Below are 13979 nucleotides of genomic sequence, written 5' to 3' on the forward strand. Positions count from 1 at the left end.
GACACAATAAAGTAGTTCCAAGTTCTATGTCTGTGGTTTGTTTCCTATTGATGTAGCCCTAAGCAGAGACTGGCGCAAATCACTTTCATGGAAAGGGGTTGCCAAGATTCCAAAAAACTACGAGTTTCCTGAAATCTCAGCACACATTTTTTCACCCAATCTTGACGAAAATTTCAGGTAATGATCAGTACCCGAATCCCACTGGGCTCACCAAATATCGTTCTTCTAGGTTAAACCGTTCGTTGGCAGTAACAGTTTTAATTTTTAGGTTTCACTCTGTTTTCGCCTATATGGATACTTGTAGTTGGAACTCTAAATCAAAGACGGTTTGTGCTAGCTCTTTGAAACTTGACACAATAAAGTAGTTCCAAGTTCTATCTCTATGGTTTGTTTCCTATTGATGTAGCCCTAAGCATAGACTGGCGCAAATCACTTTCATGGACAGGGGTTGCCAAGCTTCCAAAAAACGAGTTTCCTGAAATCTCAGCACACATTTTTTCACCCAATCTGGATCACACTGTCAGGTTATGATAAGTTCCCCAATCCCACTTGGTTCACCAAATTTCGTTCTTCTAGTTTAAACCGTTCGTTGGCAATAACAGTTTTAATTTTTAGGTTTCACTCTGTTTTCCCCTATATGGATACATGTAGTTGGAACTCGACATCAAACACGGTTTGTGCTAGCTCTTTGAAACTTGACACAATAAACTAGTTCCAAGTTCTATCTCTATGGTTTGTTTCCTATTGATGTAGCCCTAAGCAGAGACTGGCGCAAATCACTTTCATGGAAAGGGGTTGCCAAGCTTCCAAAAAACTACGAGTTTCCTGAAATCTCAGCACACATTTTTTCACCCAATCTTGGTGACACTTTCAGGTAATGATCAATACCCCAATCCCACTTGGCTCACCAAATTTCATTCTTCTAGGTTAAACCGTTCATTGGCAGTAACAGTTTTAATTTTTAGGTTTCACTCTGTTTTCTCCTATATGGATACATGTAGTTGGAATTCTAAATCAAATACGGTTTGTGCTAGCTCTTTGAAACTTGACACAATAACGTAGTTCCAAGTTCTATCTCTATGTTTTGTTTCCTATTGATGTAGCCCCAAGCAGAGACTGGCGCAAATCACTTTCATGGAAAGGGGTTGCCAAGCTTCCAAAAAACTACAAGTTTCCTGAAGTCTCAGCACACATTTTTTCACCCAATCTTGATGACACTTTCAGGTAATGATCAGTACCCCAATCCCACTTGGCTCACCAAATTTCGTTCTTCTAGGTTAAACCGTTCGTTGGCAGTAACAGTTTTAATTTTTAGTTTTCACTCTGTTTTCGCTTATATGGATACATGTAGTTGGAACTCTAAATCAAACACGGTTTGTGCTAGCTCTTTGAAACTTGACACAATAAAGTAGTTCCAAGTTCTATCTCTATGGTTTCTTACCTATTGATGTAGCCCTAAGCAGAGAGTGGCGCAAATCACTTTCATGGAAAGGGGTTGCCAAGCTTCCAAAAAACTACGAGTTTCCTGAAATCACAGCACACATTTTTTCAACCAATCTTGATGACACTTTCAGGTAATGATCAGTACCCCAATCCCACTTGGCTCAACAAATTTCGTTCTTCTAGGTTAAACCGTTCGTTGGCAGTAACAGTTTTAATTTTTAGGTTTCACTGTGTTTTTCCTATATGGATACATGTAGTTGGAACTCTAAATCAAACACGGTTTTTGCTAGCTCTTTGAAACTTGATACAATGAAGTAGTTACAAGTTCTATCTATTTGGTTTGTTTCCTATTGATATAGCCCTAAGGAGAGACTGGCGCAAATCACTTTTCTGGAAAGGGGTTGCCAAGCTTCCAAAAAACTACGAATTTCCTGAAATCTCAGCACACATTTTTTCACCCAATCTTCATGACACATTCAGTTAATGATCAGTACCCCAATCCCACTTGGCTCACCAAATTTCGTTCTTCTAGGTTAAACCGTTCGTTGGCAGTAACAGTTTTAATTTTTAGGTTTCACTCTGATTTCGCCTATATGGATACATGTAGTTGGAACTCTAAATCCAACACGGTTAGTGGTAGCTCTTTGAAACGTGACACAATAAAGTAGTTCCAAGTTCTATCTCTATGGTTTGTTTCCTATTGATGTAGCCCTAAGCAGAGACTGGCGCAAATCACTTTTATTGAAATGGGTTGCCAAGCTTCCAAAAAACTAAGAGTTTCCTGAAATCTCAGCACACATTTTTTCACCCAATCTTGATGACACTTTCAGGTAATGTTCAGTACTCCAATCCCACTTGGCTCAACAAATTTCGTTCTTCTAGGTTAAACCGTTCGTTGGCAGTAACAGTTTTAATTTTAGTTTTCACTCTGTTTTCGCCTATATGGATACATGTAGTTGGATCTCTAAATCAAACACGGTTTGTGCTAGCTGTTTGAAACTTGACACAATAAAGTAGTTCCAAGTTCTATCTCTATGGTTTGTTTCCTATTGATGTAGCCCTAAGCAGAGACTGGCGCAAATCACTTTGATGGAAAGGGGTTGCCAAGCTTCCAAAAAACTACGAGTTTCCTGAAAAATAAGCACACATTTTTTCACCCAATCTTGATGACACTTTCAGGTAATGATCAGTACCCCAATCCCACTTGGCTCACCAAATTTCGTTCTTCTAGGTTAAACCGTTCGTTGGCAGTAACAGTTTTAATTTTTAGGTTTCACTCTGATTTCGCCTATATGGATACATGTAGTTGGAACTCTCAATCAAACACGGTTTGTGGTAGCTCCTTGAAACTTGACACAATAAAGTCGTTCCAAGTTCTATCTCTATGGTTTGTTTCCTATTGATGTAGCCCTAAGCAGAGACTGGCGCAAATCACTTTCATGGAAAGGTGTTGCCAAGCTTCCAAAAAACTACCTGTTTCCTGAAATCTCACCACACATTTTTTCACCCAATCTTGATGACACTTTCAGGTAATGATCAGTACCCCAATCCCACTTGGCTCACCAAATTTCGTTCTTCTAGGTTAAACCGTTCGTTGGCAGTAACAGTTTTAATTTTTAGTTTTCACTCTGTTTTCGCTTATATGGATACATGTAGTTGGAACTCTAAATCAAACACGGTTTGTGCTAGCTCTTTGAAACTTGACACAATAAAGTAGTTCCAAGTTCTATCTCTATGGTTTCTTACCTATTGATGTAGCCCTAAGCAGAGAGTGGCGCAAATCACTTTCATGGAAAGGGGTTGCCAAGCTTCCAAAAAACTACGAGTTTCCTGAAATCACAGCACACATTTTTTCAACCAATCTTGATGACACTTTCAGGTAATGATCAGTACCCCAATCCCACTTGGCTCAACAAATTTCGTTCTTCTAGGTTAAACCGTTCGTTGGCAGTAACAGTTTTAATTTTTAGGTTTCACTGTGTTTTTCCTATATGGATACATGTAGTTGGAACTCTAAATCAAACACGGTTTTTGCTAGCTCTTTGAAACTTGATACAATGAAGTAGTTACAAGTTCTATCTATTTGGTTTGTTTCCTATTGATATAGCCCTAAGGAGAGACTGGCGCAAATCACTTTTCTGGAAAGGGGTTGCCAAGCTTCCAAAAAACTACGAATTTCCTGAAATCTCAGCACACATTTTTTCACCCAATCTTCATGACACATTCAGTTAATGATCAGTACCCCAATCCCACTTGGCTCACCAAATTTCGTTCTTCTAGGTTAAACCGTTCGTTGGCAGTAACAGTTTTAATTTTTAGGTTTCACTCTGATTTCGCCTATATGGATACATGTAGTTGGAACTCTAAATCCAACACGGTTAGTGGTAGCTCTTTGAAACGTGACACAATAAAGTAGTTCCAAGTTCTATCTCTATGGTTTGTTTCCTATTGATGTAGCCCTAAGCAGAGACTGGCGCAAATCACTTTTATTGAAATGGGTTGCCAAGCTTCCAAAAAACTAAGAGTTTCCTGAAATCTCAGCACACATTTTTTCACCCAATCTTGATGACACTTTCAGGTAATGTTCAGTACTCCAATCCCACTTGGCTCAACAAATTTCGTTCTTCTAGGTTAAACCGTTCGTTGGCAGTAACAGTTTTAATTTTAGTTTTCACTCTGTTTTCGCCTATATGGATACATGTAGTTGGATCTCTAAATCAAACACGGTTTGTGCTAGCTGTTTGAAACTTGACACAATAAAGTAGTTCCAAGTTCTATCTCTATGGTTTGTTTCCTATTGATGTAGCCCTAAGCAGAGACTGGCGCAAATCACTTTGATGGAAAGGGGTTGCCAAGCTTCCAAAAAACTACGAGTTTCCTGAAAAATAAGCACACATTTTTTCACCCAATCTTGATGACACTTTCAGGTAATGATCAGTACCCCAATCCCACTTGGCTCACCAAATTTCGTTCTTCTAGGTTAAACCGTTCGTTGGCAGTAACAGTTTTAATTTTTAGGTTTCACTCTGATTTCGCCTATATGGATACATGTAGTTGGAACTCTCAATCAAACACGGTTTGTGGTAGCTCCTTGAAACTTGACACAATAAAGTCGTTCCAAGTTCTATCTCTATGGTTTGTTTCCTATTGATGTAGCCCTAAGCAGAGACTGGCGCAAATCACTTTCATGGAAAGGTGTTGCCAAGCTTCCAAAAAACTACCTGTTTCCTGAAATCTCACCACACATTTTTTCACCCAATCTTGATGACACTTTCAGGTAATGATCAGTACCCCAATCCCACTTGGCTCACCAAATTTCGTTCTTCTATGTTAAACCGTTCGTTGGCAGTAACAGTTTTAATTTTAGTTTTCACTCTGTTTTCGCCTATATGGATACCTGTATTTGGAACTCTAAATCAAACACGGTTTGTGCTAGCTCTTTGAAACTTGACACAATAAAGTAGTTCCAAGTTCTCTCTCTATGGTTTGTTTCCTATGGATGTAGCCCTAAGCAGAGACTGGCGCAAATCACTTTCATGGAAAGGGGTTGCCAAGCTTCCAGAAAACTACGAGTTTCCTGAAATTTCAGCACACATTTTTTCACCCAATCTTGACGAAAATTTCAGGTAATGATCAGTACCCGAATCCCACTGGGCTCACCAAACATCGTTCTTCTAGGTTAAACCGTTCGTTGGCAGTAACAGTTTTAATTTTTAGGTTTCACTCTGTTTTCGCCTATATGGATACTTGTAGTTGGAACTCTAAATCAAAGACGGTTTGTGCTAGCTCTTTGAAACTTGACACAATAAAGTAGTTCCAAGTTCTATCTCTATGGTTTGTTTCCTATTGATGTAGCCCTAAGCATAGACTGGCGCAAATCACTTTCATGGACAGGGGTTGCCAAGCTTCCAAAAAACGAGTTTCCTGAAATCTCAGCACACATTTTTTCACCCAATCTGGATCACACTGTCAGGTTATGATCAGTTCCCCAATCCCACTTGGTTCACCAAATTTCGTTCTTCTAGTTTAAACCGTTCTTTGGCAATAACAGTTTTAATTTTTAGGTTTCACTCTGTTTTCCCCTATATGGATACATGTAGTTGGAACTCGACATCAAACACGGTTTGTGCTAGCTCTTTGAAACTTGACACAATAAAGTAGTTCCAAGTTCTATCTCTATGGTTTGTTTCCTATTGATGTAGCCCTAAGCAGAGACTGGCGCAAATCACTTTCATGGAAAGGGGTTTCCAAGCTTCCAAAAAACTACGAGTTTCCTGAAATCTCAGCACACATTTTTTCACCCAATCTTGGTGACACTTTCAGGTAATGATCAGTACCCCAATCCCACTTGGCTCACCAAATTTCATTCTTCTAGGTTAAACCGTTCATTGGCAGTAACAGTTTTAATTTTTAGGTTTCACTCTGTTTTCTCCTATATGGATACATGTAGTTGGAATTCTAAATCAAATACGGTTTGTGCTAGCTCTTTGAAACTTGACACAATAACGTAGTTCCAAGTTCTATCTCTATGTTTTGTTTCCTATTGATGTAGCCCCAAGCAGAGACTGGCGCAAATCAGTTTCATGGAAAGGGGTTGCAAAGCTTCCAAAAAACTACAAGTTTCCTGAAGTCTCAGCACACATTTTTTCACCCAATCTTGATGACACTTTCAGGTAATGATCAGTACCCCAATCCCACTTGGCTCACCAAATTTTGTTCTTCTAGGTTAAACCGTTCGTTGGCATTAACAGTTTTAATTTTTAGTTTTCACTCTGTATTCTCCTATATGGTTACATGTAGTTGGAACTCTAAATCCAACACGGTTTGTGCTAGCTCTTTGAAACTTGACACAATAAAGTAGTTCCAAGTTCTATCTCTATGGTTTGTTTTCTATTGATATAGCCCTAAGCAGAAAGTAGCTCAAATCACTTTCATGGAAAGGGATTACCAAGCTTCCAAAAAACTACGAGTTCCCTTGAATCACAGCACACATTTTTTCACCCAATCTAGATGACACTGTCAGGTAATGATCAGTTCCCCAATCCCACTTGGTTCACCAAATTTCGTTCTTCTGGGTTAAACCATTCGTTGGCAGTAACAGTTTTAATTTTTAGGTTTCACTCTGTTTTCTCCTATATGGATACATGTATTTGGAACTCTAAATCAAAGACGGTTTGTGCTAGCTCTTTGAAACTTGACACAATAACGTAGTTCGAAGTTCTATCTCTATGTTTTGTTTCCTATTGATGTAGCCCTAAGCAGAGACCGGCGCAAATCACTTTCATGGAAAGGGGTTGCCAAGCTTCCAAAAAACTACGAGTTTCCTGAAATCTCAGAGCATATTTTTTCACCCAATCTTGATGACACTTTCAGGTAATGATCAGTACCCCAAAACCACTTGGCGCACCAAATTTAGTTCTTCAAGGATAAACAGTTTGTTGGCAGTAACAGTTTTAATTTCTAGGTTTCACTCTGTTTTCTCGTATATGGCTACATGTATTTGGAACTCTAAATCAAAGACGGTTTGTGCTAGCTCTTTGAAACTTGACACAATAAAGAAGTTCCAAGTTCTATCTCTATGGTTTGTTTCCTATTGATGTAGCCCTAAGCAGAGACTGGCGCAAATCACATTCATGGAAAGGGGTTGCCAAGCTTCCAAAAAACTACGAGTTTCCTGGAACCTCAGCACACATTTTTTCACCCAATTTTCATGACACTTTCAGGTAATGATCAGAACCCCAATCCCACTTGTCTCACCAAATTTCGTTCTTTTAGGTTAAACCGTTCGTTGGCAGTAACAGTTTTAATTTTTAGGTTTCACTCTGTTTTCTCATGTATGGATACATGTAGTTGGAACTCTAAATCCAACACAGTTTGTGCTAGCTCTTTGAAACTTGACACAATAAAGTAGTTGCAATTTCTATCTCTATGGTTTGATTTCTATTGATGTAGCCCTAAGCAGAGACCTGCGCATATCACTTTCATGGAAAGGGGTTGCCAAGCTTCCAAAATCTACGAGTTTCCTGAAATCTCAGCACACATTTTTTTCACCCAATCTTGATGACACTTTCAGGTAATGATCAGTACCCCAATCCCACTTGGCTCACCAAATTTCGTTCTTCTAGGTTAAACCGTTCGTTGGCAGTAACAGTTTTAATTTTTAGGTTTCACTCTGTTTTCGCTTATACGAATACATGTAGTTGGAACCCTAAATCAAACATGGTTTGTGCTAGCTCTTTGAAACTTGACACAAAAAGTAGTTCCAAGTTCTATCTCTATGGTTTGTTTCCTATTGATGTAGCCCTAAGCAGATACTGGCGCAAATCACTTTCATGTAAAGGGGTTGCCAAGCTTCCAAAAAACTACAAGTTTCCTGAAGTCTCAGCACACATTTTTTCACCCAATCTTGATGACACTTTCAGGTAATGATCAGTAACCCAATCCCACTTGGCTCACCAAATTTCGTTCTTCTAGGTTAAACCGTTCGTTGGCAGTAACAGTTTTAATTTTTAGTTTTCACTCTGTTTTCTCCTATATGGATACATGTAGTTGGAACTCTAAATCAAACACGGTTTGTGCTAGCTCTTTGAAACTTGACACAATAAAGTAGTTCCAAGTTCTATCTCTATGGTTTGTTACCTATTGATGTAGCCCTAAGCAGAGAGTGGCGCAAATCACTTTCATGGAAAATGGTTGCCAAGCTTCCAAAAAACTACGAGTTTCCTGAAATCACAGCACACATTTTTTCACCCAATCTTGATGACACTTTCAGGTAATGATCAGTACCCCAATCCCACTTGGCTCAACAAATTTCGTTCTTCTAGGTTAAACCGTTCGTTGGCAGTAACAGTTTTAATTTTTAGGTTTCACTGTGTTTTTCCTATATGGATACATGTAGTTGGAACTCTAAATCAAACACGGTTTTTGCTAGCTCTTTGAAACTTGATACAATGAAGTAGTTACAAGTTCTATCTATTTGGTTTGTTTCCTATTGATATAGCCCTAAGGAGAGACTGGCGCAAATCACTTTCCTGGAAAGGGGTTGCCAAGCTTCCAAAAAACTACGAATTTCCTGAAATCTCAGCACACATTTTTTCACCCAATCTTCATGACACATTCAGTTAATGATCAGTACCCCAATCCCACTTGGCTCACCAAATTTCGTTCTTCTAGGTTAAACCGTTCGTTGGCAGTAACAGTTTTAATTTTTAGGTTTCACTCTGTTTTCTCCTATATGGATACATGTAGTTGGAACTCTAAATCCAACACGGTTAGTGGTAGCTCTTTGAAACTTGACACAATAAAGTACTTCCAAGTTCTATCTCTATGGTTTGTTTCCTATTGATGTAGCCCTAAGCAGAGACTGGCGCAAATCACTTTTATGGAAATGGGTTGCCAAGCTTCCAAAATACTACGAGTTTCCTGAAATCTCAGCACATTTTTTTTCACCCAATCTTGATTACACTTTCAGGTAATGATCAGTACCCCAATCCCACTTGGCTCACTAAATTTCGTTCTTCTAGTTTAAACCGTTCGTTGGCAGTAACAGTTTTAATTTTTAGGTTTCACTCTTTTTTCGCCTATATGGATACATGTAGTTGGAACTCTAAATCAAACACGGTTTGTGCTAGCTCTTTGAAACTTGACACAATAAAGTAGTTCCAAGTTCTATCTCTATGGTTTGTTTCCTATTGATGTAGCCCTAAGGAGAGACTGGCGCAAATCACTTTCATGGAAAGGGTTGCCAATCTTCCAAAAAATTACGAGTTTCCTGAAATCTCAGCACACATTTTTTCACCCAATCTGGATGACACTTTCAGGTAATGATCAGTACCCCAATCCCACTTGGCTCACCAAATTTCGTTCTTCTAGGTTAAACCGTTCGTTGGCAGTAACAGTTTTAATTTTTAGGTTTCACTCTGTTTTCTCCTATATGGATACATGGAGTTGGAACTCTAAATGAAAGACGGTTTGTGCTAGCTCTTTGAAACTTGACACAATAAAGTAGTTCCAAGTTCTATCTCTATGTTTTGTTTCCTATTGATGTAGCCCTAAGGAGAGACTGGCGCAAATCACTTTCATGGAAAGTGGTTGCCAAGCTTCCAAAAAACTACGAGTTTCCTGAAATCTAAGCACACATTTTTTCAATCAATCTTGATGAAAATTTCAGGTAATGATCAGTACGCCAAACCCACTTGGCTCACCAAATTTCGTTCTTCTAGGTTAAACCGTTCGTTGGCAGTAACAGTTTTAATTTTTAGGTTTCACTCTGTTTTCGCCTATATGGATACATGTAGTTGGAACTCTCAATCAAACACGGTTTGTGCTAGCTCTTTGAAACTTGACACAATAAAGTAGTTCCAAGTTCTATCTCTATGTTTTGTTTCCTATTGATGTAGCCCTAAGCAAATACTGGCGCAAATCACTTTCATGGAAAGGGTTGCCAAGCTTCCAAAAAACTACGAGTTTCCTGAAATCTCAGCACACATTTTTTCACCCAATCTGGATGACACTTTCAGGTAATGATCAGTACCCCAATCCCACTTGGCTCACCAAATTTCGTTCTTCTAGGTTAAACCGTTCGTTGGCAGTAACAGTTTTAATTTTTAGGTTTCACTCTTTTTTCGCCTATATGGATACATGTAGTTGGAACTCTAAATCAAACAAGGTTTGTGCCAGCTCTTTGAAACTTGACACAATAAAGTAGTTCCAAGTTCTATCTCTATGGTTTGTTTCCTATTGATGTAGCCCTAAGCAGAGACTGGCGCAAATCACTTTCACGGAAAGGGGATGCCAAGCTTCCAAAAAACTAGCTGTTTCCTGAAATCTCACCACACATTTTTTCACCCAATCTTGATGACACTTTCAGGTAATGATCAGTACCCCAATCCCACTTGGCTCAACAAATTTCGTTCTTCTAGGTTAAACCGTTCGTTGGCAGTAACAGTTCTAATTTTAGTTTTCACTCTGTTTTCGCCTATATGGATACCTGTATTTGGAACTCTAAATCAAACACGGTTTGTGCTAGCTCTTTGAAACTTGACACAATAAAGTAGTTCCAAGTTCTATCTCTATGGTTTGTTTCCTATTGATGTAGCCCTAAGCAGAGACTGGCGCAAATCACTTTCATGGAAAGTGGTTGACAAGCTTCCAAAAAACTACGAGTTTCCTGAAATCTCAGCACACATTTTTTCACCCAATCTTGATGAAAATTTCAGGTAATGATCAGTTCCCCAATCCCACGTGGCTCACCAAATTTCGTTCTAATAGGTTAAACCGTTCGTTGGCAGTAACAATTTTAATTTTTAGATTTCACTCTGATTTCACCTATATGGATACATGTAGTTGGAACTCTAAATCAAACACGGTTTGTGCTAGCTCTTTGAAACTTGACACAATAAAGTAGTTCCAAGTTCTATCTCTATGGTTTGTTTCCTATTGATGTAGCCCTAAGCAGAGACTGGCGCAAATCACTTTCATGGAAAGGGTTTGCCAAGCTTCCAAAAAACTACGAGTTTCCTGAAATCTCAGCACATATTTTTTCAACCAATCTTGATGGCACTTTCAGGTAATGATCAGTACCCCAATCCCACTTGGCTCACCAAATTTCGTTCTTCTAGGTTAAACCATTCGTTGGCAGTAACAGTTTTAATTTTTAGGTTTCACTCTGTTTTCGCCTATATGGATACATGTAGTTGGAACTCTAAATCCAACACGGTTAGTGCTAGCTCTTTGAAACTTGACACAATAAAGTAGTTCCAAGTTCTATCTCTATGGTTTGTTTCCTATTGATGTAGCGCTAAGCAGAGACTGGCGCAAATCACTTTTATGGAAAGGGGTTGCCAAGCTTCCAAAAAACTACGAGTTTCCTGAAATCTCAGCACATATTTTTTCACCCAATCTTGATTACACTTTCAGGTAATGATCAGTACCCCAATCCCACTTGGCTCACCAAATTTCGTTCTAATAGGTTAAACCGTTCGTTGGCAGTAACAGTTTTAATTTTTAGGTTTCACTCTGTTTTCTCCATATGGATACATGTAGTTGGAACTCTAAATCAAACAAGGTTTGTGCTAGCTCTTTGAAATGACACAATAAAGTAGTTCCAAGTTCTATCTCTATGGTTTCTTTCCTATTGATGTAGCCCTAAGCAGAGACTGGCGCAAATCACTTTATGGAAATGGGTTGCCAAGCTTCCAAAAAACTACGAGTTTTCTGAAATTTCAGCACATTTTTTTTCACCCAATCTTGATTACACTTTCAGGTAATGATCAGTGCCCCAATCCCACTTGGCTCACCAAATTTTGTTCTTCTAGTTTAAACCGTTCGTTGGAAGTAACAGTTTTAATTTTTAGGTTTCACTCTGATTTCGCCTATATGGATACATGTATTTGGAACTCTAAATCAAACACGGTTTGTGCTAGCTCTTTGAAACTTGACACAATAAAGTAGTTCGAAGTTCTATCTCTATGGTTTGTTTCCTATTGATGTAGCCCTAAGCAGAGACTGGCGCAAATCACCTTCATGGAAATGGGTTGCCAAGCTTCCAAAAAACTACGAGTTTCCTGAAATCTCAGCACACATTTCTTCACCCAATCTTGATGACACTTTCAGGTAATGTTCAGTACTCCAATCCCACATGGCTCAACAAATTTCGTTCTTCTAGGTTAAACCTTTCGTTGGCAGTAACAGTTTTAATTTTAGTTTTCACTCTGTTTTCGCCTATATGGATACATGTAGTTGGAACTCTAAATCAAACACGGTGTGTGCTAGCTCTTTGAAACTTGACACAATAAAGTAGTTCCAAGTTCTATCTCTATGGTTTGTTTCCTATTGATGTAGCCCTAAGCAGAGACTGGCGCAAATCACTTTCATGGAAAGGGTTTGCCAAGCTTCCAAAAAACTACGAGTTTCCTGAAATCTCAGCATATATTTTTTCACCCAATCTTGATGGCACTTTCAGGTAATGATCAGTACCCCAATCCCACTTGGCTCACCAAATTTCGTTCTTCTAGGTTAAACCGTTCGTTGGCAGTAACAGTTTTAATATTTAGGTTTCACTCTGTTTTCGCCTATATGGATACATGTAGTTGGAACTCTAAATCCAACTCGGTTAGTGCTAGCTCTTTGAAACTTGACACAATAAAGTAGTTCCAAGTTCTATCTCTATGGTTTGTTTCCTATTGATGTAGCGCTAAGCAGAGACTGGCACAAATCACTTTTATGGAAAGGGGTTGCCAAGCTTCCAAAAAACTACGAGTTTCCTGAAATCTCAGCACATATTTTTTCACCCAATCTTGATTACACTTTCAGGTAATGATCAGTACCCCAATCCCACTTGGCTCACCAAATTTCATTCTTCTAGGTTAAACGGCTTGTTGGCAGTAACAGTTTTAATTTTTAGGTTTCACTCTGTTTTCGCCTATATGGATACATGTAGTTGGAACTCTAAATCAAAGACGGTTTGTGCTAGCTCTTTGAAACTTCACACAATAACGTAGTTCCAAGTTCTATCTCTATGGTTTGTTTCCTATTGATGTAGCGCTAAGCAGAGACTGGCGCAAATCACTTTTATGGAAAGGGGTTGCCAAGCTTCCAAAAAAATACGAGTTTCCTGAAATCTCAGCACACATTTTTTCACCCAATCTTGATTACACTTTCAGGTAATGATCAGTACCCCAATCCCACTTGGCTCAACAAATTTCGTTCTTCTAGGTTAAACTGTTCGTTGGCAGTAACAGTTTTAATTTTTAGGTTTCACTGTTTTCGCCTATATGGATACATGTAGTTGGAACTCTAAATCCAACACGGTTTGTGCTAGTTCTTTGAAACTTGACACAATAAAGCAGTTCCAAGTTCTATCTCTATGGTTTGTTTCCTATTGATGTAGCCCTAAGCAGAGACTGGCGCAAATCACTTGTATGGAAATGGGTTGCCAAGCTTCCAAAAAACTACGAGTTTCCTGAAATCTCAGCACATTTTTTTTCACCCAATCTTGATTACACTTTCAGGTAATGATCAGTACCCCAATCCCACTTGGCTCACCAAATTTCGTTCTTCTAGGTTAAACCGTTCGTTGGCAGTAACAGTTTTAATTTTTAGGTTTCACTCTGATTTCGCCTATATGGGTACATGTAGGTGGAACTCTAAATCAAACACGGTTTGTGCTAGCTCTTTGAAACTTGACACAATAAAGTAGTTCCAAGTTCTATCTCTATGGTTTGTTTCCTATTGATGTAGCCCTAAGCAGAGACTGGCACAAATCACTTTCATGGAAAGGGGTTGCCAAGCTTCCAAAAAACTACGAGTTTCCTGAAATCTCAGCACACATTTGTTCACCCAATCTTGATGACACTTTCAGGTAATGTTCAGTACTCCAATCCCACTTGGCTCAACAAATTTCGTTCTTCTAGGTTAAACCGTTCGTTGGCAGTAACAGTTTTAATTTTAGTTTTCACTCTGTTTTCGCCTACATGGATACATGTAGTTGGAACTCTAAATCAAACACGGTTTGTGCTAGCTCTTTGAAACTTGAC

The sequence above is a fragment of the Spermophilus citellus genome (assembly GCF_964194105.1).
Source record: "Spermophilus citellus genome assembly, chromosome: 16".
Lineage (NCBI taxonomy): Eukaryota > Metazoa > Chordata > Mammalia > Rodentia > Sciuridae > Spermophilus > Spermophilus citellus.